The 26,858-nt window shown below is 38.5% G+C and overlaps 1 long non-coding RNA gene across 2 annotated transcripts in view; it reads left to right on the forward strand.

The window, feature by feature from the left end:
* The window catches only part of LOC116653323 (uncharacterized), an 80,768-nt gene that overhangs the window by 12,112 nt on the left and 41,798 nt on the right, over window positions 1-26,858 (forward strand). Inside the window, exons 2-5 of one of the 2 annotated variants that reach the window (XR_004306898.2) lie at window positions 4,972-5,471; window positions 7,621-7,731; window positions 8,497-8,703; window positions 8,806-11,197. This is a non-coding gene — a long non-coding RNA (uncharacterized LOC116653323). Of the gene's footprint in view, window positions 1-4,971; window positions 5,472-7,620; window positions 7,732-8,496; window positions 8,704-8,805; window positions 11,198-26,858 lie in introns of those variants that run through there. The other variant, XR_014943107.1, reaches the window with a different exon arrangement.

The raw sequence follows: 26,858 nt of genomic DNA on the forward strand, positions 1-26,858 counted from the left end.
AAGTCATGATACTTTTTCATGTTAAATCAATTCAATGTCCCAAAATTCTCAAAGCAGTACCACTGCTCATTCTGTAGGTCACTCCAGTGATGACAGGTGTATTGAGAGAAAATATCCTCTATAGTGAAAAGGATGAAAAACTTGCAGGTACCTGGGTTCCTTTCCTGCTCTGACATAAATTCAGCAAGGGTTTTCTTTTCCACTTATCATTGGTGGTAAGCTGTTTGGGATATAATTTAAGTATTATGTCCAGAAATTCTTACTAAACCACAAAACATTCAAAGGCAGGAGGAGGGTGTCCTGGCTAAACAATGGATGAAAAACAATCCAATGAAAAGCAAATATATATGCATCCAAATGTGGAGACTTCAGTACAGAAGAGATATGAATATGTTGGAATTTGTCCAGAGGAGGGCTACAGAAGTGGTCCAAGGAATGGAACACCTCTCTTATGAGGACAGGCTGAAAGAGCTGGGGTTGTTCAGCTTGGAGAAGAGAAGGCTCTCCGGGGATGCCTGAGAGTGGCATTTCAGTATCTGAAGGGGAGCTATAAGGAGGAAAGAAACATATTTTTTGGCATTGTCTGACATGACAAGAAAAATGGAAATGGTTTCAAACTAAAAGGGAGGAGATTTAGATTGAATATAAGCAGTAAGGGTGGTGAGGTACTGGCATAGGTTGCCCAGAGAGGTGGTGGATGCTTCATTCCTGGAGACATTCAAGGTCAGTCTGAATGGGGCTCTGATCAACTGTAGGTATCCTTGCTCATAGCTGGGGAGTTGGACTGGATGACATTTTAGGGTCTCTTCCAACTCCCAACAAATCTGTTACTCTGTGGTTCTACAATTTTATTCTATGAATGAGAAAGATCCTTTTATTCTTTATAGCAATGTAGTTCTGAAACCGATCCTTGGTGCCTGTGGCACAGCAGAGACTTCTCATTAGTCTCTGGCTTTCGTCAGGGGGAAATCCATATTTTGTGGCACTTTTGGCTCTTCACTACTCTGCTTACCTTAGGCACTGAAGCCTCTCAGACAGGTTTGTCAGCAGAAGAGATTCTGTGCCATGCAGGAGTGGCAGTGCCCACCTGTCCCTGTGTAACCCATGGACCCCTTGTCATTCCCCAGGCAGAAGTGCCAGCACTTCTGTCAGAAGTCAACAGTTGTCACAGATGTCCAAGCAGGACTTGTCCCGTGGCACATGGCAAAGAGAAACAGATGACAAATGAAGGTTTGGTGGCTGTGTCTGAGCTAATAGCTGTAAAGCTTCAGAGATGTGGGATGATGCAACATGGTGTCTCTGGGTGGCTGGTGACACTGGGAAAATAAAGTAAGTGCCTGTTTTCTGCTAGGCCTGGCTGCACTCCCCTGGCTCTCAGTGCTCATGCACAGATCTCTCTGTTACACTAATAAAATGAACTGTACAGAGGCTCCTGCCTTCCTTACAAACCATGTCAGGCTCATCTCTGTGTATTAAAACAGGACTTTGTTTAGCAATCCAGTACTTGACTACAAAAAATAGACTTTTTGTGAGAGCTGCATGTTCAAATATCTTACCTGGGTCTAAAAGCGCACAATACTGTGTAGCTACTGTTCCATTTTTATATTACAATTTCTGTCACTGCTGTTATGAGAATCCACATTTAACATTCAGCTGGGGTTGTTTCCCTGTACTTATTTTTTCCATCCACCCATGTGCCCAGACTGTCTGGCATTATTTGGGATGAAAAAAGTAATCTGTGCACCTTTAATGGCTTACGTTTTACTTTAAGTGAAAAATTGTCTTCCAAAATAGATAGACTGCATTCTTTCTTTGATGCTGGCTCTGTATACCACTGAGTATTATCTTGCCTTCTACCTTTGCTGCTCTGTGGTGGGTTTTTGACAATAAACTGTTCATTTGGGGCAGTTTTTTAACTTGTCAACCTCAGAGGTGTTTGAAAGAGACTTTTGATTCACCAAGTTTTATATATATTTTAGATGATGAAAGGCCAGAATTTTACTTTTATGTTTCAGCAATAAGCACGGAACCCTCTGAACTATTTTAAATAGCAAATCTTATTAATTGCAGATGAAGGATTAAAGGTGATTTAAATAAGAGAAGCTAAAATGATTAAGTTAGTGGTGGCTCTGTCTGCACATTCCTTATCTGTTTGGTGATATTTTTCTGTGTGTTGTTTTTTTTAATTTTCTGTGTCTGTCCCAAGGCATTCTGTTCTCTGATAGCATCATTTTTGACCTCTTCCCAAGGGTTGTTTTACCTACTCCTGACCATGGCATCCTGAATGTATCCATCAGGGAAATCATACAGAAAATGAATCTGCAGCTGGTTCCCTGGTTCATTGGTTAGATAATACAAACCACAACATCCTTTTTTCTTTTTTTTCTTTTTTTTTTCTTTTCATTTCTTTTTTATGTATGTATTTATTTATTTATTTTGATACTTTAAAATGGGAATGCAGAATTCTTTAAGAAAATAAAGTGAAAGTATTTCTGTGGGATGATGCATAGCCTTTCATATCATTAAATAGTTTTTGTTTTGAACTATGTATATGCACTGTTTAATTAAGCTGATAAATGGACTTCAAGGTCAAAAGCTTTAGAAATGGAAAAGGATATTTTTGTAGAAAAGCAGTCTTTCCTTTAAATCCATCTGCCTGCCCTTCCCCAGTGTCATTCTCTTTCAGAAACGGTGCAATATGTTCTATTGTGGATCTGCTATCCTTTGCTACTATTTTATATATTGAACCACTTCATGTATTGTGTATTACAGTTTCAGGGGTGTACTACCAGTTCTTCTACCATCCTCCATTAAAAGCCACCACCACAACCAGCAACAGTAACACTTTTTTTTTTTTAGGATGTAATACAAATCTTGTCATCTAAGGGGCGAATATGCACCAGACACAGGAACTGCTGTCATGGGAAACTGAATGGTCTCTTGCTTAAACATTTTACTCCATATGGCAAATGTTTGTTTGCTCACTTTTGGCAGGTCTCTGAAAGAGTGCTAGTTTGGGATAGTTTTATGTTGATGGGAAGCCCTGTAGGGTATAGAAAATTCTTCTTTGAATGCACTTGCTGGGTTCTTGAACAGCAGGAAGCAAAAGGTCTGATGGATGTACATAGAGTAGAGCATGTTTTCATGAGACCAAGAACTATCACTATGGAGCAGTTGTGTGGCAGATTTGACTCAGTATCACATGAATGGAGCAATGGCTGATGTTTCAGGGAGAAAAACAGGACTCCTGCAGTGAAAACTACTAACCATTTTAATTATATTTTGTTTGGCCTATTTTATGGTGCAGTTTTCCTGAAAGGCTTACAATTTGATTCCTCAGGCTAAGGAGCACACTTTGATTGTTCTCTGAAAACGAATGGACACCCAGCAAGCTTTTTTTCTTGCTTCATGTGTGAGCATATGTTACAAATAAACCCTACTTGCTTAAAACTATTTTAAAATACAATGAGGAAATGGCTGATCTTTATCAACAGTGTACAGTGAGAATAAGTGAACTGCAAAAGACTAGGGAACCGGCTCTGATGAAGTTTCTGACTACTGACCAACTTGGTTCAGAAATTATCTTTTGACTGCAGGGCTTCAGTGTAGAGGGTGGTTTTAGAATACCCATGTGTGTCTATTTATTTACAGATCTGTCAGCAAATCAACAGCCTGCTCATTTCTGGGTGGTTCCTACTGTGACTTACAGGCTGATGTGACCCTGAGTAAAAATACAGTTAAGCAAGTTGAAGACTTGACGTATCCGCCAATTAACCCGACTTATCCCGGAACCTCGACCGTCTGGGGGAGAGAGACACAAACATAGATGCCATGATGTCTTCTCTCAATTTATTGCTGCATCACACTCCTTATATATCATCCTAAATCCCACGCAGACGCATACACCCGCTACGCAAAACCTGATGCACACGAGAGAACCTATACACACACACATCTAAACCCCCCGCCCACTAACTCGGCTATTCTAGAACACTCCATCTACTCAGAACTACTGTATGCACTCATAAATCCTTGCAAAGACAACTTAGTACCCCAACAAAGACTTAAACAGAATTTGGCGTTGGGGTAAAGAATGTGTTCCAAGCCTATGCTTCTGAGTATAAAAGTATCAAAGGAAAAGCTGTTATCCTCTCACCTTGTTTACAGAATGCATCTTCCTTTCAGTACAATTCCTGTTAGTATTTGCTGTGAATTGGATAACATAAAGAGATTATTTTGCACTAGAGTTTAATCTGTTTCTGAAACAAACTGTCATAAGGGAGCACAAAGCAAAAGCTGTCCAGAGATACCAGAAAGAAAGACATATGGCCAACATGAATTTCCAAAAGGAAAACAAAACTGTGTCTTGAATCAGCAGTGTGTAATCATGATCAGACCCATTTTCTTAATGTCCTTGAAACAAACCTGCTACATGAGATAAAAACATAATGTATACAGACACTGTGGCAAATGGAACACAACCTACTTTGGTATAACCTGCATCCAGGAGTCTGAGGCAATACTAAATAACAGTGTTAACATATAAAATGATATTGCTGAGAGAAAAGAAAAGGTATTAAGGAAGGCAGTAGGGAGAACACGTTGTCAACAGTGAACTGAACTAAGATAAAGAACGAGTGAGGCAGATTTTATAGGAAGAAGTTTCACACAGATGGTGAGAGTGTGGAGGTAGGGTGAAAGCTCTTGAGAGTAACAGGCATTTCAGAAAAGGGGTGATACCAGCTTAGTGGAGGAAAGGAGAGAACAACAGCATAAAATAATTGCATTTTCTATTAAATGCACGCTAAAATACTGACTCTCCTGCTGCTTAGGGGCATGTGTGCTCATCACTGAAGAGTCTGGTTTTATTTTTGTAGGGAATCTTGCTTGAGCTCCCAGTTGTTTTCCCACAGGAGGATTGCAGCCTCCCAGGAACATCAAATAATAGATAACTTTTTCTCATATTTTCAGGAAGAAAAAAATCCATGGAGAATATATTTGTTTTAACAAGATCACAGGTTTGCTGCGTAATGAGACTGCTCATTACGCAGCAAACTTAAGGCTTACCTGGCAAGAAATGCCTTGTTTGGTACGTCTTCTTTTCTTCCCTAGATTCCCTTATCAATTCTTCAGCTAGACAGAACTTAATCACCCATTTTCTTACTGGTAGGCAATGTGTTTTAGCAGAGACCTTCCTCCACCCTAGAGACAATGGTAATCTGCACTGTCTTATCAGTGTTGAGACTTTGTGGCTGAAATGCCAGTTTCAATGGCTTGAGTGAATAATTTGGGCAAAATTTGGTTGGTTGTTTTTTGGTTTCTTTGTTTGTTTGCTTGTTGTTATTATTTCAGTCTTTTCATCCTTCCTTCAATTGACCATCTTGAAAGAAGAGAAATCCCTTCTTAGACCCTACTGAGGAGCAGAGAATGACTTGGGGAGTGCACAACAATTCTTTCTAGTCTAATTGTAGGTATGTCCAGGTCAAATCTTTTGGCACTGTATACTGCTGTGTGTTCAGAGAAGGTGTTTTATACTCATTCAAGGAAGAATCTGTAAGTCCTCTGGAATCCTGCCTCCCTGCTTTCTTTCCTCCATCTGTCCCTTCAACTTCTGAGGACATAGCTCATCAAAAAGGAAAGAAGAGATACTGGGCAGCAACCACATTTTGTACTGCCAGCCTTCATGCATCCATGCAGAGTAGGGCAGAAGGACCTGACAGCTAGACTAGCAACATCTTGGGTTCAGGAGTAGTCAACCCGCTTCCTGCTGCAGTTTCCTGAGGGCCAACTTAACCCTGACAGCATGGGAGCTCCTCCCTAACTAACATCTCCTAGACCTCCAGTCTTTAAGTCACTTGGTTAAAGCTAGTTCAGGAGTCTCTACATGAACTCATAAGTGCCATTTGGATGTCCTCTCCTGCCTTAGATACCAAAATATTTATCTGTTCTTACTTTGAGGAATCTATTCCATTCTTCTTGAGAGCTCACAATGACCATACGACACAGATGCAGTAAGAATACCTATCAGAAAAGACATCTGTCCTTTTCAAGAGGGTTTCCAGGAATTCTAGAGTGGTTATAGTGAAGTAGACTGTAGAAATTCAAAGAGACATGAGAAAATGAGACACAAAAAAAAGGCAGTTCACAGCACAACAAAGCAAAAACAATTCAGAGAAAGTGATGACCGGAAAGATCAAGAGGACACAACATGATTGGTTTTCTTTGCACAAGAAAAATCTTACAAAAGAGAATTAAAATGTGTAAGTGTCTCTGTAATATGGCTATTCCATGTAGACAGTCACTGCGAGTACTCCAGGGATGTTGAGTAATCATGACTGGGAGGCTGGGAGGGAGGGTGATTGCTCTATTAGAGTGTCTCCCACACTGTGAGAAAATAATAATAAATGGATTGCTGCATCTTCAGCTCTTAATTTAATTTAATTTAATTGCATTTAATTAATATGATTTTTTAATCAAGAAGCAAAATCTAATGTATGATAATAATTCTGCTCTTCAGGAGAGCCTGTAAGAATCATGCATCTTGTTTGTAGATGGTCCCAAAATCTGTTTAGCCTGGGGAATAAATGCCTTGTACTTCAAGGATATTGAACTCAAGCACAATGTAGTTCACACTTTCATTAAAATTTCTATTAACTTTTTTTCCATTGGTATAGGACTTATGATTTAATTCATTTTATTTAAATATTTATTTATTTATTTACTTATTTATCTCAAAGCAGAAATTAATGTATAATCTCAGTTATTTCTCATGTAAGAGAAATTAACTGAAAGGAAAATAAATTGTTCATCATCTTGCGACTATATTTATTTCTTTTTAGTAATATACTAGTTTATTTCCAACATTAACGTTCCTTTTGATACATCAACAATTTTGAATGAAGTATAATGTAGAGCTTTCAGATACTCAGGAAAGCTGAAGTCTGATTCAGACATTACTCTGCTTTCTGTCTTCACATGTTACAAAGCCCACAGTTCCCCATTCTGAAAAATAAACACGCAAAAGTCTCCCCTGGGGTGTCCAATACCTAAACCGAAATGCCTTAATGCTGAACAAATAGCTTCACTCATAACCCTGAAACAGACTGGACAGCGAGTGAAAATCTTCTGTGATATTTATTCTGTCTTTTTTCTTCCTTGAACGCAGTAAAATAATAAATCTTCAGAATTCTAATACGGTGTGTGGGATGTGTTTTGCACTTGCTGCATTTACTGACACCAAACTGTGAGTTTTCATTACTATAAGGCAAATGTCAAGGCCACATTTGTGATGTTCTTCACTGGCTATGTAGATGAACATCCTGGTGGGGACAATTTGGCCTACAGCATCCACAGCACACTTTAGTCTTCTGTTCCATATGGCCCAGTTGCCTAGAGATAAAGTATCAAAATAGAGCTGTAGTGTGTCTTGTCCAGATGACAAGGATGTTATTAACATGTTAGAGGAATAATAATAGCCAAATACCCAGTGCTGAGACAGTCCTTCTCATACACTATGCATAACTTTTTATTACTGTTGATATTTAAAAATATACCTTTCAGGCTTGATTCTGATTCCATTTGTCACATTACTGTTTTTCAAGGTCTCTTTTTCCTACTTAGATGTATTATACTCCAGCCTGAAAAGTAATTGCAAGTCCTTGAGGCTCATAAGGGATTTGAATCCTTTGCTGACTAAGGATGCAATTTAAATAAATGCACATCTTTAAGCAGGTATGTAGAAATTGTATTACACTGGAACTTCAATGTGCTATAACTGTAATTTGGTATTATTAAGCACAGATATATTTTTCTCAAACGAACCTTTCTTGGAAAGGTCTCACATGAAGAGGAAATGTGCGGGAGCAAGCAACTGAATTTTCTGAACTGCTCTTTCTCAAGGCTCCCTCTGTCCTTTCACTCCTCTCATCTTGACAAGGAGCTACACAATTACCATTTTATTGCACTGTGAGCCAAAAATAGATGAACCCACCTTAATTTCTCTGTATGTGGTGGACCAGAATGAATATACTTATAGGCATGTCTAAGGACCTGCAAACATCAGAAAAGTTAGGTTTATCACTTACTACCCCTTTAGTTTAGAGCTCCCTTCTCATGGCAACTGCAGCAGTTCTGCAGTTTGTGCTACCAGCTTATGTTAAACATAAATGAGGGTAATAGATGTTATTATTAATGTTATTATTAAGATTTCTACCACTGCAGCACATTCTTGTTTTTCTTTTCTGTTGTCTGTATGTTTTTCCAGAGTTGCCAGAAGCAGTTTTGAGCAGACCATTGCTGTAGGCCTGGCATCAAACGGAACAAGCTGCAAGAAAATGTTCTTATCTATGGCTCTAATGAAAAAGTTCCTCTTATTGCTCCAAATATAGAAAGTTTGGGCTGTAAAACAGAGGAGCCATCCACATACTTGGACACTGCTTCACTCTCTCACATTTGTTCACTGTTCACTGCCATCACTCCTTTCTCTTCTGCCTGCAGGTCATAAAGCATCATTAAGCCAGAGGAGACAAGGAAGCCTCACTTCTGATTTTAAATGGAAAGACTCCTGACTACCTTTGAGCACTCGTCTGATATCCAGTAAGCAACTATCAAACTTGCCAAATGCAACAAGCTTTGCTGAACCCCTCCCATAGTCACTGCTGTTTGCAGTGAATTCAGCAGAGTCAAGGGGAAAGAACATGGTGGGTAAGTGTTTCTTGGTCCCAGGCCATGGGAAGGCAGGTCTGAAATTATGATTCCCAAGACAGATCTGACTAGACAGTTATGTACCTTTTATTTTTCCTGCAGATTCCTGGCTCAAAGATTTTTAAATTACCTCAATGCCAGCATACCCAGTGCAGTGTAAGGACATACTGCTATAATACTGGCACCACCTCTGTGGCTCTGAGATGTCCACGAGCCATGGAGCCATCTCAAGTGAGCTTTCCATGTTCTGATGATAAACCAGTGATGGTGTTTTCAGATGTAATTTCTGGACATGTTTAATGCATTTACATATTTACCTATTCTTATTTCAAGCTGTCTGAGCTAGCCCAAAGACCTCGGGTAACTTCATGACAAAAGAAACAGTGCTTGCTTGTTAGGGAAGGTAGAGCTGCAACTGTGCCTTCAGCTTTCCTTGTGCTCAGTCTAAATTGATTCAGTGGTGTTTCTGTAACCAATATCTGAAGAGGACTGTGGATAAGTATTGGCTTTGTGATAAGCATCTAGATCATTAAGCTGTCTCTTTCCCAGGGATTTATGCATACCAAAGATGCTCTTGGCTAGCAGTATCTTGACCCTAATTTCTTCCAGAAACAAAAGTTCCATGATGCTTTCTGTGTGTTTCTGCATCTTATGATTTGTGAGCCAGTCAGTCAGTCTCAGTCAAAGATATTGTAAAGGCAAGCAGGTCAGAGAACATGTTAACAGACATGTTCACACTTACCTACCTATGCATGCTACAGCCTGACCTGTGATCCTCCTACAGTAATTGACCTGAGCAGGAGCACACCTTTCTTCCCTCTGTTCATATTTCATTTTGGAGCTCAGGTGCAACCCAGCGTATGGCGTGCTTGGATCATAGATCATGAAATGCCTCTGTGTTTCATAATCTGGATGGGGAAAAAAAACCTTAAAATCCTTTGAGTTTTATGTAAATAGGGCCATAAGACAGCAGATATTTGTGGAGCATCTCACACTTCAGGGAAGGCTGTGGCATGAATCCAGCCTGTGCTAGACTTCAACAAATCTGTGTAAGCAAGTCTTGGGCAGGCACAGGTCCTCTTCACATGCAGTGCACACAAGAATCCCAGATGCAGGGAAAGCTTCACTTGTAGCTTGCGCTATGAAAGCCACCTGGCAGACCAAGACACAAATATGTTGGAAGCTCATCCTCATTAGTTGTTCTATTTACAGTTACTTGTCTGAAGAAATGAAAGCACAACACTGTCTCCTTTCTTCTAGCTTTACCTTAACACTGTGCTAGCCCTAAGCCTCTGCATGCACAATATTTTTTTAGAAACTATAACTGTTTTAGCGGCTGAAAGTCAAAAGCTCTTGAAGCTTAACTTCAAGCACTATTTCTGGGGGAAAAGGGAATGAGAACTAGATGTTGGAATTAAATTAATGACTTACTATATAAGAAAAACACTTCTGTTGACTTTAGAAATTTTTCTCTTCCCTCAAGGCCTATAAAATATCATTTGGTGTATGAAGACCTCTCTTGCTTTGTAAATAAGACAGTGGGAAAACAGTGTATTTAAAAATAAATGATTCAAAAGGTTTCTGAAAGAGATCATCTATTAAGTATGTGCTTTATACAGAATGTATTGCTGAAAAACGTGTCAGTCTAGACTGAACTGAAAGCCAGGTATTTCCTAGATAGGACTAGAGCTGAGAAAAGTAAGGTCTGATAAAAAACCAAATGGGGTTGGGTGTAGCTGCAGGTAAATGTGATTCCCCACAAGAAGTTTACTAGGTAGCTATCTTCCTTGAGCAAGTTACAGATTCCTCCTTTTTTCTGTTCCCAGTTTGTTACTGCTGGCAAAACAGCAAACAGCCAATTACAATATAAGTTGAGCACCTAAACAAATTCCATTAGAATCTCATGGGAAAGTAAATAATTTTATGTTCCATATCAGATGCACAGTAAACAGAGCATGATCCCATAGGTTGAGCACTGAGAATACTAAATTCAGTAGTTGATTAAACCAGATTTCCTTGGTCCTCATGTTTGCAGGGTAGCTGGCTGAGAAGGGTCACAAGTCCCTGGAAGGAGCTGGTCATCTCCCTTCCACTGTGACCTGGGAGCAGGCCCAGCTGGGATTTTCTGCCCTAGCTATGCAGTCCCCAGGCTATGGGTGCAAAGGTACTGGGACATCCTTCACTCAGCCTAAATGTCTGGAGGTCAACAAAGGAATAAAGTTTGTTTTCATTAAAAGTGAAAGCAGTTCCACTGAAAGAAAAGAGGGAGAATTATCATGTGCCTTTATGAGTACTTTATGTGCACATAGAAGATGTGTATACATCTGCACATGTGCATATATATGTAAGTATAAAAGTATTTCTATATTTAGTCATTTTCCTACTGCATAGGTATAGACAAACTATCATTTAAACAGAGACAAAAAATGTAGGCAGTAATTGGATCAGACAGAAAAGGAGAAAAGACTGTAAGAACTTAAGAAAAAAAAATAAATGTGGAAAATTCTTCAGTATTTCTTTAATATATTTTTGGGATAAGTATGAAAATGATTTAGGAAAAAAAAAAAACAATACACAATATAAAGAAAAGTATCAAATAAGGAGGAGAAAGTCAAAGAATTTACAGTTTATTTGGTAGAAAATCTGCTAACAGAAGTTTGTTATGAAATTTAACCAAATTGCCAACCAGGTATATCAAGGTATGTAACAAGATCTAACCTTGATGAGCCTCAGTATCTATTATATATAGGCCATAGACTAATGATTCCTGGTCTTTAGATTTCTTTATATTGCTTACAGTTAAAGTTAAAGCTTCTCCTTTTAGCACTGTTCCGTGCTGTTCAGACAGATGCAGCTACTTTTGCTTCAGTCTGTTGGCTCGAAGAAATTCTCCTGCTATCCGATATCATAAGTCTCTACCTCCCAAAATACAGAAAACAGTAAAAATAAGAAATTATATGTATAAGACACAAGAACATAGAAGTTGCAAAGTCCAGTACCCAAAAGTTAGGCAATGTCAGAATGAATTTTTCAGGGCATCCTTAATTTTGCCTCCTGGTGAATATGCATTATGATACAGTTTTAATTACAAGGTTGCATACTATTACTTTTCCCCAGGACACCTGCTTCAGCAGGGCACAGGATGGATGGTGCTCGCTTAATGAGCAGCTATTCAATATGTTCTTTTATCCTCATTGCTTGGCATTTGGCCCCAGGCCTTATTTACTGCACACTGCTCAGGCACAGCTCTAAAGACAGAATTATTCATTTGCCACTCAACTATGTTCTATAGTTCTTCTCACTCTATCTAAACACACTGCAAACTTTAATGAATCTTTACAATGCCATGGGAAGAGTAGGGTCAGCTGAACCCCTCTTATAGGTAGGGACCTGAACATTACAGCTTATCCTCAGTGCTTGCATATATTTGAACTGCTTTCTCCTCTAGCCTTTCAAGAGAGACCCTTTTCTCAAGATGGGCAAAACAATTTTCTCCCCACATCTTATTTGCTGAATGTTGCGGCTGAAAATTTCAAAAAAACCTGCAATCTGAGGTGGCAATTCCACACAGAAAACTGCAGTCTTCTAACAGAGCAATAAGCTTTGTGAAAGCACAGTGCTCTCTCTACAAGACACTTTCAGCTACAGAAACTGCGAGCAGCCTTTCCTGTAGTATTTGTATCTGTGCATACAGCGTGTGTGTGTGATACATACGTAGGAATCAGACTTCCATGTGTAGGGATGCATAGGGAAAGTCCTGTGTCCAGAGAGACAGAACATATGTAATGAAACAAGACTGAATCTTTCCCCAGCAATAGGGCCATGGGATTCAGCACAACTTTGCCAAGTCCCTCCAGCTGAGGAACTGGCCGATGACTTTATGGCTGCTTCCTCAATGGTGAAATGAACAGATTTGCATACAAAATCTAAAACCACTTTTAAATTATATTTATTTTTGATATTGTACTCTTTGCTGGCATATTAAGCTCTAACACCTTCTGTAGCATGTCTGTTTCTAATGACACTTAGTTTTAAACCACCTTTGTCTAAAAAAAAAAAAAAAAAAAGCAAAACTGGCCAAAAAATAGAATCTTCTCTTTTCTCCCTTAACCTCTGCTGTTTACCACATAAAAGCAATGAGTTAAAATAAAAAGCTGGTGATACTTTATCATGGGCCAGTGAAATTCAATATCCAATATCCTTTGGTGGATTTCTTGGCTTAAGAAGATGGCAGCTTGCAGGTGCTTCACAGAGATTAGCCTCTGCTTAGGAATCACTGAGAGGAAATGGAAGAAATGATGGCAGAAAGACTCTTTTTGGTGTGCTGCTAGAGGAAGATTAAAACATTGACAAATTACTTGAACTCTGATGATTTTCTTTAGAAATCAGTACAGACCAGTTGGGTAAGTTACTATATGTTTCTTTAACTGTTTCTGTTTGCTGAAGATCAGCAGAAAATTCAGCTAAATTGAGATTACCTCAAGAATTAGTGGTTTCAGAGATGAGAATGCCTGAAAACCAAGCACAAAGTGACATTTTTAATTAGCAGTTAGTTGGGTTTGAGGTTCAGAGTCAAATGTTCTTTGTTTTTGTTTTTCTTTTTTACTATTTATTTTTAATTAATTTTTACTGGTCAAGACCTTCAAACATTTTTAATATCCCACTCCATCTTCTTCAGATTTGTGGTCCCAGTCTGTGAGTCTGTATTGTTAAATAAATGATTCTCACTAATGCTTTTGCAAATTTTGCTCTCCATATGCCAATAACATGCTCTTTATGAATGGTATGAATCTACTTATTGGGACTGGAGTACAAAGTTTTGCTCTGGAATAGCATCTGTAGCTAAAGCTTTTCACTGTTTATGGGTGCCCATGTCTTGTGTTGAAATTTTGAATATCTCAGATGTGAATTCAAATGTTCCCAGTTTTGTGGATAGGGTGCATAATACTGGCAAATCAAGATTCATTTGAAAGTGATAAAAGCATTTCTGGAGAGAGGAGTCAATAAAAGTCTTGTCTTCCATGGACATCGTGCAAAGATTTTGAAGTCACTTCAGTTTTCCTATGGAGGAACTCTCGACTCCTTTTTGACTCCAAGGATAAAATGATATTTGTTTAAACTTGGCAACCAATGAACACTGCCTTCTGAAATGCCACAAGATCAAGGAGAGAACATTGGGTGAACTAGATTAATCAGTACTGTGTTGTTTTTCTCTTTTCTGGTTCACAAAACATTCTCATTTAGTTCATAGTTTACAGTGCAAGATAAATGGGCAAAATACAATTACAGGAGAGTGAATTTTCTTTCTTCTCTTGCCTGATATTTGCTGTGTATACATTCTCTTCTTTTTCCAGTGTTTAGACTTAAAGAGAAAATGAGTCTTTCCTGAAGGACTAATGGGAGAAGAAAGATACTTTTGGCTTTTCTTTTTTCCATTTTCGTCTCTTTTTTTCATTTGAATATTAACAGAATACTTTTTTGTTGTTGTTGTTGTTAAATTATGGGATATGTGAACTCATCAGAAAATAACCTCAGTTTGGATATATAATATATTTTATAACGTAATTTGCAGTTATTTTGCATCCACACAAAGTGTTAAGGTAGTAGGAGAAATGGCTTTTTCTTCATTGGAATTCATGACACTTTCTCATCCTTCATTATCAGAGATGTTCTCCCAATGAGCTCAGCTACCAAGAAAAGGCCAAAATAGAGGAATCAGGGTTGTCAAGGACCTTGCAATTAAAAGGCGAAATACAGCAATTTCACTGTGTAGGCGCTTCACTGCTCTTTCTCTGGTATGCCCAGTGTATGCCTCCAAAAGCCTGAGCAGCATCCAATAGGTTACTCTGAACATTGATCTTCTCCCCGTATTTCCATCACTGTTTAAATTATTAGTATATTTATCCCAGAATTTTCCATGAGAATTTCACCAGCTCCACTTGCAAAGAGCTCAGTCTGTTTTCAGTAATTAATATGACTCTAGAAACAGCTATGGCTGTTTTTTATTTAAAAGGGGAATCTATTAATCTTTGATAATACTACTTTTACACTGAAGCAATGAGACAAAGGCAGACTCTGTGAAGGAAGGAGAAAGGTTCCTGTCCTTGTACCTCCCCTTTGGGGGTGCTGAAAGCAACAGGATTCAAAAATCAATATTAAAAATCCAGCAAGTTCAACATCAATTATCTTCCCGTGGTGTTTTGCCCATCCTGGTGACTGGTGCCACACGATATGGTGCCAAAAAGTCATCAGCCTGGCAGCTGGGGTGTTTTTGTTTTGTTTTGTTTTGCTTTTCTTTTATTTTCTAACACTGATCCAGTAAATATTTGCTGGGCCATTTGCACCATCTGCCATGCAAATGTTAGTCCAAGGAAGAATGACAGACATAGGGGAATATCCATGTTAAAGCATCACTTAAAGAGGAAATGCTTGTGCCAGCGTCAGGAAACAATGAGAACAAAGAAGATGAGCAAGAAATATGAAGGAGAAAAGGATTTGGCCTCTGCAACTCTGTAGAGAATCATCTGATTCCCAGCACCTGTGACCAAAAGTGTAAAGTGTGCATTTAACAGCTACTGTCTTCCCCAGACACCCTGAACATGGAAAACCAAGGACCTACATGCATATGGCTTGGCAATAGAAAAAAACAAACTGGTTTGACTCGATTGGAAAACAAACCGAGCCTCTGTCCAATATCTGCAACTAAAAATACTCATTTCTATGGCTGAAAAACACTTTGGATTCTGTCTGTCGCTCTCAAGCGCTCAGGGGCTGCTGTCTGAGTCAGAAGCTGGGTGAGGTGTGATTTACGGCCAAGCAGGGATCATCCTGAGATATGGCAGTGTCATTATAAACAAAAAACCAGGAGATGCACTGATGTAATGAAATGCCCATGTTGCCTCAGGCCAAAGATGAGAACTTGTGATATTCTTCTGGTAAGTATCTGGGTTTGGGTCCCCTCCCCAACTGCATGAGTCAGCTTCACAGTTAATAGATGAGAATCTCAGCATGTTTTGAATGCATTTCCTCTGAATGGAAGCAACCTTCTTTTGAGATTTTAATACCCACTGGGTCAGCTCAGATGATCTCACAAGGAAAAAAAAAAAAGAAAAAAGAAAAGAAACGAAAGAAAAAGAAAAAAAAAAAGAAAAAAAGGAAAGATGCCTTTCTTTTGTTTGACCAATGGTACAAAGAAAGGAACAAAGACCATGATATCGATTTTCAGATGGCGCACATCACACAACAGGTCAAGTTAGTCTACAGTAAAACACAAGGATATGTGTAACACAAAAGGAAACAATAAAAGGTGATTTCCTGGGCATCAGCCACTCAATGTATTGTTGCCACAACCACACAAAACCCTGTGTATTCCTGATGCTTGACCTTCAATCACTGTAACAATGTGATGTGGTTATGAAAGCAGTGAATTTCACTTTCTTCTATTGTAACATTCTCCACTGGCATTTGTGACAGGAATGATTGTTGTCAGAGAAAATTAGGTGTCAAGATGCTTGGACAGAACCTCAAACATCCATTGTGGTAGGAAATCACAAGTCATGACAGCTGTACATTAATGGAAGAATGATTGTTTCTGTAGGGGAAAAAAACACATGCACAGAACTCAAAACTTCCTTCTTCTTTGGCAAAGTGAAAATGTGATTACCAGAGATGTACTTTTTGACGATTCCTGCTCATATATTTCCAGTTTACATCTGATGTATTTTTGCAACCTATTGGGATTTCTGGTTACTTCTCCATAGTGAAAACTAACTACCTCTGTGCAAGACTCTGCATAGTATCAGCTTTCTATTTCGAGTCATAATGACAGTTCATAGGCAAGAGGACACCAATTAACTGCATCTTTTGATGCTTCAATGGAAAGTACAAACAAAACCACATCACCCTTCCCATTGGAAAAAAAGTATAAACAAATGAGAGTTTGGAAAGCCATGGTTGAAATGCATTTTAGTTTTGTTTTGTTTTTGTATTAGAAAATCATTTTCCGTGTGCTTGGTGGCATAGGGATCATCTTTCTCATTTTGTATGTGCAGGACTGTGAGAAAGAATTTTAATTTTTTCTTTCCTGTCCATTTTCTCTTTCAAATCTGAAAGAAACAAATTATGCTGTCAGAAAGGAAACGAGGGTTGCATTTCTTTCTTGCTTCCAGACTTCCTTCGCTGCCACATAAGTTATGCTTGCCTGTGTTGGAATGGGGAGGTTTATATACTTTATCAGTGATGGAGTTGCTGTTGTGGATTTGCAGAAGAACAGTGATGTGAGTGAATCTGAAACTGTCATCTTTCTCTTGTTTGGTGAGACAAAAGGTAATTTTTAAATCAGTCCCATGTGTCATTCACATGTATTCAGCAATCTCTGCAGACCCATCCATCTGCCACCTTTACCCAACCTGAGGACTAGGAAGCCCACCTCGAGGAAATGGAAAGCATGCATTAAAAATAATGAGCTCTGGTTTTGCAGCATCCCAGAACAAAAATTTCACTGATGTCTATGTTAAGGCTTATTTGTTTCATTTGAATTCTATTTCTGTTGTTTAACCATTAATTGATTCATCATAGGCATACTGATTCATCACAAAAGTAGAAGGTCAGTGCCCAGTTCTTTTCAATTTTAATTCCAATTAAATGTTGCTTTCTAGCATGTTGATCTGATGGGTTCCCTCTGCACTCAGCTCTTTGTGTCTTCCTTTCCTTTCAAGCTGTTTGACAGCCTCTTCCAAGAAGGAGATAGCAGCTGCAGCAAACTCTTATTCTCATCTTCCTTGTTTGCCCCAAGTGAGATGAAACTGTATAAAAGGAGTTTATTCTTTGAGATCACTAAGGCTGAGACTTGGGGCATAGTTCTGTCATGTGCCACAGGACTTCCATAGATAAGCCATCCAGTTTTCAGAGACAGGATTCTGATTGCTTTTCTTCAAGAGGCTTAAATTTCAGGGAAGATGCAACATATTTCTGAAAATATATCTCTAATGATCAGATCTAAGGAGATAATTTTCATAAGGGCCATCTTGCTATGTTAGAATTTGCAGTGTCATTGCTATGGGGACACTGTAAATATATGCAGTGCTTTATAGCATTGTCGGGTGGTTCACGTATATTGTGTTTCTCAGACCAATTGCCTGTTGCCTTGGAAAAAGAAGAAATTTACTATATTAAGCAATAAATATTATATGTAATTGCATTTAGATATAAACTCATATTTCCATGTTATCATTTTATAAAGGGGACACCTGGAAGGTAATGATTAATTATAAAACTAGGCTGGACAGCAGAAGTGATTTTATGAAATTCTAAGGCATCCTTTAACATGAAAAATCCATTGCTTTGTGGTAAATATATACGACTGTTTTCCTTTTTCTCACTTTCTCTGGAGATCTTGGTTGGGCATGAGCTGAACAGCACACATTATCAGTTGCAGGCACATGCAAGGTGCCAGACCCTCAGAGCATTTAACTCTGTCAAAGCACAGTCTGTGGCAGCAAAGGCAGTGCTGTGAGGACCAGGGAGGGTGTCTGGCATTTGCTCTGTGACTCTGCCACTTCTGTGGGCCTGTTTTGCCTCTCAAACAGATGGACCACCATGCAGCTTCACTTAGGCCAGACTCCAATATTTATATCTCCCAGGTAGATTCTCACATGATGGTCCTCTTCCACAAAGCACAAATTGTTTGTTACCATCATGGGATTTCTAGAACTGTGCATGCTCATCTTTTCCTGATAGGCAAAGTAATCACATTCACAGAGCTTAGACCTACTGGTTGGCAATCCTGCCCATGACGGGGGGGGTTAAAACTCAGTGATCCTTAAGGTCCCTTCCAACCTACGGCAGTCTATGATTCTATGATTCGATGTCTTTTCTATGATTTTGGACTTGTCAGAGAGCTGTTCCATAAGCTTTACAGGCAAAAAGAGAGCTACAGTCCTCCCTGGTGAGAAAATTCCAGAGTACACAGGCCAGGTATGGCAGAGCTTTTTGGACATCATGCTGCCATGTCAGATGGCATAATGTGTATTAAGCAGCTAGGAAGCAAGTTAACCGAGTTAGTTACACAATTGTATTTCTTGAACTGTTTTGTTTCCTGATAGCAATCAAGCACAATTAATCTGCGTAAATATTATGATTATATAGCCAGATAAAAATACGTGACTTTCATCTTGCTGAAAATTCCTTTTCTGTGAGAAATATGACCTTTTCTAATGGGGCTTTTTCCTCTTCCAAATTAATTTTCATATGTGCCAGAGAAGGTTGGGTAAGGCAACTAAAGAATTTTTAAGATATTTTCTTTCATGTTTTTGCCTAGATAGAAAGGTACAGTCTTTCTAGTCGGTGAGCAAGCCACAGGTTTCTCAGAAGACTGCTGTATGGAAATGGGCAGTCTTGCTGGGAGGAAGCATTTCTGTGGCAGTGGAATGGGAGTCTCATGTAAGTACAATTACTCACATCCTGATGCCTTTGAAGCTTTGAGCTCCAGCCCATTACGTATTTGCAACCTGCAGGGTGGATCATTTAGCAACCGACGGAATTCGTTAGACTAGAACAATGATGACATTTGTATTGGCAGCTGTCTAGCAGCAAATATTTTAGTTTCATGCTAAGCATGATCAAACTGAACAGGAATTGATTATAAACCCAAGTCAATATTATGCTGGCAAAAGTAAAGTGTTCAGTAAGAAAAAAGTGGCCACTTTTCAGAGAAACTTATTGTAATGTATTATTAATGCAAAGATGATCAGATAAAAACTGGAAGTTGGCCAGCTGTCAAAAACTCAGAGTGAATCAAAAATTTATAAAACACTATTGAGTTATAGCAATCCTATTATGGATCCCAGCAATCATTTCTGCTGAAGCGCGCTCCTTAGATTATTTTGCTGTTGAGACATTAGGATACAAGGATTCAAAGCTTTGAAGCGTCTCTCTCTCTCTCTTTCTCTCACTCCTTTCTTTGGAATAGCATAAAATTAAAAATGAAATTTACACAGTAAATTATTTAGCTCCAGTTCACGTTCGGATTGAATAAGAACAATAGAGTTTGAAGTAAGGGAAGTACTTTTCCTTTATGGATTGTATTTTGCTGACTTACATGAAAAATTACTGCTATTACATTCAAGCAGAATGAATTGCTTTATGAAATCTGTAAATTTAATTTGTGCATGCACTCAACCCACTAGCTGCAGACGTGATGGTTTCTGGAAAAAAAAAACAAAACAAAAAACAGCAGATAAAATGAAACATTCCCCCCCCACACACACACATACACACACACACATCCTGGTGAAACGCTCCTCTGTCTATGGATTTTCTCTCCTTGAGAATGTTTTCAATTTTTATTACATATGTCATTCTTATATATGAGATCCATTCTCCCCAAATGCTGGGCAGTGACATTAGGTGGATACTTTCTGAAATGGGCACCTATAATCGTCCATATCTCTGACTGTCTGTCCTTTTTTGTGCCAGGATTTCTAAAAGACCTATCACTCCTTTATTTAAGCTTCATATTTCTTATAGATAGCTTAAAGCAAAGGATGCCTTGAAATATCCCTTCTGTTAGATATCAGCTTCCTCTGTCTCTCTTAAGATGAAGCAATAATTGCTCTGTGGAAGAAAGACCAGCCTTAAAGTTTTGCTAGTTTAAAGCAATGTAGTTCTGAAATAAGGAGGAGTTCTCTTTCCTTTTTATCATATGTGTCTCAGAGGAGAAGATGAGCTTAACAGATCCAGTGCTTCTAGATACTTCTATAGATGCGTAGGATACAGAAGGTATTGCCTTTGCAATCCTCTTTCTTTTCGTCATATTACCGAGTCTACCATTTTCACTCATTTATTATATTTTATAAAAGATAAAGCAGCTGTTTTTTTTAATAGTAGGCTTCCAGCATAGGGAGAAAGGTGTTTAGAATGGGCTGGAGGGTCTATTGCAGCTCCTCTTCTACAGCTGAGTGTCATATTGTGATAGCATAGATAGGCACTGTCTGGGGGCTGCAGTGCGGTTCCCATGCAGAACACAGCAAGACAAATTGTTGTGATCCTGAGGCTGAGTTGGTGTACCAACTGGATGTCTTTGAATAACTGATAATCTTAAAATGGATCAGATTAAGCTTTTCTTCATTTGCCAGCTCACCTAAAGCCTGAATGCCAGAGCAGCTTTCATCTGCTCACAGATGTAATGTAATGAAACGACGGTAGATACCATGACCCATGAATTGTTATTTTTAACTTGACATTTCTTTCATGTCATTGTAGATGTTTTGAAGAATGAGAAATAAATGAAATTACTGGGTTCTTTTGAACTAACAGTCTATTGTCAAGTTTATCGTGTTACAGTGGTAGCTGCAATTGCCTTAAGTGATTTTTAAGGGATAGCACTGCACATCAAGTTATGATCTTGTCATATATGAAAACTAACCAGCGTTAAGTTTCATCAATATTTGAATGGAAAGCTAGAGAAAATCCTGAGGGTTAAGCAAAGCTGAGAGAACAAGAGGTTGTTAGAGAAAAAAAAAAAAAAAAAACCAAAACAAAACACATGAATTACATTTAATTAAAATTAATTGACCATACTATTTTCAAAAAAATAAATGTAATTGTAGCTGTTTATGCAAAATTTGGATGAAGATTACTTTGTAATTAAGAAGAACAGAAAGTTGATAAACAGTCACAATTACTTCATTTACATATATATGTGATTGCCTTCATATTCTCCAGTTTGACATTTGCCAGGCAGGAATGCTGCACTGTAATTCTAAGTGTAGGGTCGATGAGGAGCCAAGTTCTGCTGTTATGATATCAGATGTGTTCTAACATGCTACTAGTACATTAAGATCACTAATGCAAAATTCTGTTGTGGTATAGTCCAAAAAACAAATTATACTTGATTCTGGCAAACATAAAAAAGAAATGATCCCGAGCTTTCCCAATCTGATAAAAGGAAGAGGACTGGAGACAGAACATATGAACAGAGGAAGAGTTAACATCTGTTAAGCTACACATATTACAAGTTTCCTTGTTTTTAACTAGGGTTAATAAGATAAAGAGAACAGGGGCAGTTGCAGAGAATAGTTACAGTGTGCAACATACATAGAATCATAGAATCACCAAGATTGGAAAAGACCTCTAAGATCATCCAGTCCAACCATCCACGTATCACCAGTATTTCCCACTAAACTATGTCCCTCAGTACATCTAAATGTTTCTCAGACTAAGATGCCGACATTTAGGTGGCTATATGAAAGTCTCTCTTCATATGCTCTACATGTTTAAGATCATACCATGTTCAGTGGAAATTTAGTTGTGACAGAGGAATCTAAAGAGCCACTCAGCTTACAAACCTAGTGGTTTATCAGCCAGATTGTTGCCAAAGACAAAGCTACGTGTGTGGAGAATAACATATTCTTTCAGCCATCTATTATTCTGAGTGTGGTAACACCTTCCTATCTGATTGCATTGCTTTATGACATTCAGAATGTCCTTAATTTATCTTAATTCTTATTTAAACCATTATTTGCACAAGAGAATACCTGTGATATGGCTATAGTGTCAAAATGGTCATCTCTTCATCCTCTGAGATGAAAGGAATTTACCTCAGCCAGGCAAATCTTCCCCAAGCTTTCTGCCACACGTGTGGATTTCTGTCTTGGATGCAAAGGTTTTTATTTATTTGTCCTTTATTTTGTCTTATTTGGACTGCTCACTTGAATGATGATCCACACATGTAAACTTAAACAGGCTTTTTTTTTTTTTTTTTTTTTTTTAAATCTGGGCTGTCCTAAAGCTCTCATTGCTCTCAGCATCAGTGCTCAGCTCCCATGTCGAGTGAATGAGCAGGAAACAATCTCCTGGAGTCATTTTAAGAGCCTTTCTGCAAATGGTTTTGCACCAGTTACCTAATGGCGCATGAAAGCTACATAAAACTGAAAATGCTCTTACCAATGCTTCCATGTAATCACAGCACTAGGATGTCAGCTCTTTGGGTCTGAACTTTTTGAATGGCATAATATGGTTCAAGTGTTACTTGATGCTCAGGCCTGAATCATCTCCTTTCTACATAGTGAGCAGCGTCGTGTCATGATGACATTGTAGCTCAGATTTCTCTCTGTTATTGTTTCAGAATCACAAATCAGTTTTTTTCTGGGGGAGGGGAGCAGTTGTATGGCCAGAGATGTCTTCAAGCAGCTGATATTAATGTCTTCATTTTCTATCTGCATTGCAGATAAAGTGAATCTTTATTAACAAGTACAGTTTCCAGAGGATGACACCAGACACACCATTATCTCCAACTTACCTAGAACTGTGTTATAGTTTATTGAACAATTGTTCTGGGCTTGCTGCCTTCTCTCTTCTACTCCCCTCTGCCCTATTTGCCTGTCTTTGATTTGCAGCTCTGGGCTGTAGAAGACTTTTCCACAAACATTACTAAGTAGAGTTTTCAGCTTGTTAGCATCTGAGGCAGTAAAGCATCTGATTCCATAACAGATTGTCTGTAAACCTAAAGGTCTTGTCCATGCTAGTGTCTGTCTGCCTATTTGTGAGCATTGGCCAGCCCATTAAACTGTCAGTAACAAGAACTACCAGCTATATTGGAAGTCCCAATACTTTACAAGTCTTCAACATTCCTCCAAAGTATATGGTGACCCATTATCTCAAATGAGCTCATTGCAAATACAGTATTTGGTGACTATTACCTCAGTGTAATTCACTAGAGTGTTGGCTAATGTTTTGCTTACTTCTGTTAGTTTCAAAAGAACAACTGTAATAATCAATTATCAGCAGGCGGTGGTTTCCTCCATGTACAAATGCATCAATTACCAATTGCTGCCAAGCTCTGCTGGATGCATCACAAATTGTCGTAGATTCCTGGTGATTCTGTCTCTTGCACTTTGCACTGTGGCAATGATTTCTGACCATTTTTACTGTCTGTGCATTCATGTTGGCCCAATAAAGTCTGCTTGTTGCCCGGTCTTTTGCATAACACCATCTAAGGAGTCATCATGAATCTTTTTCAGTCTCTCTTGGTGCATTTTAATCAGATTCTGTGTTTACCCTTCTTTCTGCACTTACTTATTCTCTCCGTCACCTCTGGGTTTTTTCCATTCCAAAAGTCTCCGGTAGTCAAGGGAACAAGTTTCTGTGCTGCCCAGGCTGAGCTTATTATTTCTTTTAAAGGACTCATTGCATTGTCACTCTCAGTTTCTCTGTTTTCAGCTCATGTGTTTTGCAGATCTGGTAACTGGCTCAGCCGTGTGTGCACTTGTTCTTCCTAATACTTTTCTAGGCATTGTTTGGTTTCTTTCAGCATTTTGGCCAGCTTTGAGATTACTCAGAGCTTTCTATTTTATTTAAGTAGTACCTTTAAAACTCTAGCACCAACCATGGTGGTCGCTGTGCCACAGAAGTCGAGGGTGTGTCAATAATATCCTTGCATTAATGTCTAGTAATTTGAAAGCATCCAGACTGGTTTGAGCAAAGATCTATCCTGCCCAATAACTTACTCTTGGCAATGACCAACAGCAGATGCCGCGGGATGAGTTTTAATAGTTGTCAAATGTCTAATTAAACACTCTCCCATCATCCAAGTTGCAGGTCAGTGGTTTCAAAAAACACTTTATTGCTTTGGTTTGGTTTACTAGGTTTTTTGTTTGTTTGGTTTGGTTTATTTGTTTTTATTTTTCATTTAATTCCCCTAGGACTGTATTTCTTCAGTACATTGGACTGGTTGCTTTTCGGATCTTTGTGAATTTTTAGCATCCATAAGATGCTGAAGCAAGGAATTCTGCAACTAAAGTATAACTTGTGAGCACAACTTCCTTTCATCTTTTTGAGAACTTATCACCTCCTGGTGCTACATGATGCTGCTTTCTTGCTCTCCTACAGGAAGAGATGGTGAGCAGTTCCTCCTCAACTGATCTCTCCCTGTCATTCACAATTTCATAATCTTCTTTTGTATGCCTCCCTCAGTCGATCTTTTTTCAAGCATAATCTTGTTTTATGTTTTGTTCCCTATTCTGTTCTCAATAATTCTTTATGTTTCTTTGTTTGGCTTTTTTTTTTTTTTTTTTTTTTCTCTGTAACAATGTACCTTGCCAATATTTTCAAGGAATTGTCTATTTATTCACTGGAAGACTAAAAGCTTGCTTCTGAATGGCAATATCACATAAAATTACTGCTATATACCTTCTTTTTTTCCTTATTTTGCATTTCTTTAGGTTGTCGCCTGGTAATTCCATTTTAAGAGGTACTTATGAAGTTTTCCACCACTGGCCTTCAAATTTCTTCCCCTGAATAAGCTGGTATTCTTGGTAAAATTTGCTACTTCACAGCCCACCCTCTGCTTCTCAGCATTTAAGAATATGTTAGACAGCATGAGTCCCAGCACAGTCCCTGTGGGTCTCCATTGGTGACCTCCCTCTGCTATTATAATTGGCCATTTACTCTTACCCTTTCTTCCAATTGTTTAATCAATTATTTATTCATGCAACGACCTTCCTTTTTATCCCATGACTGTTTAGTTACTTTAGGAGCCTTTGTAGAAGGACCTTGCAGAATGTCTTTTGGAAATCCATGTAGACTATCAGCCAGATCTCTTTTATCCACATGAATGAAATTTTTAGTGTGAATAGTCTGACCTATTTCCTGCCACCTACATCAGGATGAAAAGAAGCTACCCTTGGCATGTGTATTCATTCAATTGACTTGAGAGGGAATACAGTCACATAGCCAATGGCTTCAAGGTGCTTTCCACCAAAGACCACAGGTATCCCAGCCTTTCTGTATAAAATGGATAAGGAAATGGGTCTACAACTTCCTGGCCCAAAGGTCATTAGTCATTTGGAGCCCTACAAAAGTCTGAAATAGCTTATGTTCCGTAATCCATTCACTTGTCCAGTGTTTATAAGGGTAGACATAATTCCTAGCAGCTCAGAACATAGAATAATAGAATGGCTTAGATTGAAAGGGATCTTAAAGAACATCTAGTTCCAACCTCCTGCCATGGGCATGGTTTCCAGTCACTAGATCAGGGCCCCATCCAACTTCATCTTGTTTACCACAAGGGATGGGATATTCACAGCCTCTCTGGGCAACGCGTACCTATGCCTCACCACCATCTGAGTGAAAAATTTCGTCCTATCATGTAACATAAACCTCTCCTCTTATGCTTTAAAGCCATTCCCCCTTGTTCTATCGCTATCATACCATGTAAAAAGCCAGTTCCCCTCCTGCTTCTAAGCTCCGTTCAAGTACTGGAAAGCTGCAATGAGGTCTCACTGGAGCCTTCCTTTCCCCAAGCTAAACAAGCCCAACTTCCCCAACCTCTCTTCACAGAGGACAGGTGCCCCAGATCCACACATTTGGACACAGAAAAAGCATTATCCTAAGATTCTTCCTTTGTGCACCTGTAAGTTCCCATATGACTATTTGGGACTTAAGACTCTCTGAATACACATACTTTCCATTATTTGATAAGTTTAATTTCAGAATTATGGGGTCTGGTTTTAAGTAGACTTTCAGGTTTCTCTAGCTTGTCTTCTTTCTATTTTCCCATAGACTGCCTAATTCTCTTTCAGAATGACTCTTTTTCATGAATGAAAAGGTACAGATTAACATGTTCAGTGTCTAGCTTAAATATTTCATCTGTTCATATAATTTGAAATAAGTATTGATATATCTGTCATCTACTCTTATTTTAACAGAGAAATAATCTTTCATTTAATTCATTATATTGCTGTAACAAATATTACTATTTGACCTTGTGAGTACGCTTCTATAGATCCTTGTCATTTGAGAGTTTCCTTATTCAAAGGTTTCAAATGATTTTTAGAATTAGCCCAATCAGTTTTCCTTTATGCTAATGATATGAATTATTAGAACTGGGATAAGTATTCTTCTCCATCTGCAGCATCTTAGCATACCAATTCAGATTTATATACAGTTTGGTTGGCTGCGTTTCTAGTGATAAAGAATTAGAGTGGAGCAGCTTCTTGATCCTTCTGGTATACTGTCTTTTTTGTTTTCAGTTTCCTAAAAGTGCTTGTTTATTTATATTTTCCTTAATCTGATGAGTTTATTATTTAATGTATTTAATTCTGAAGGATTTTCTTCCATGTCTGAGATCACATAGTAGTTTATATTCAAAATTTTGC

This window comes from Coturnix japonica, chromosome 1, assembly GCF_054131305.1.
Source record: "Coturnix japonica strain WE chromosome 1, WE-NBRP24, whole genome shotgun sequence".
Lineage (NCBI taxonomy): Eukaryota > Metazoa > Chordata > Aves > Galliformes > Phasianidae > Coturnix > Coturnix japonica.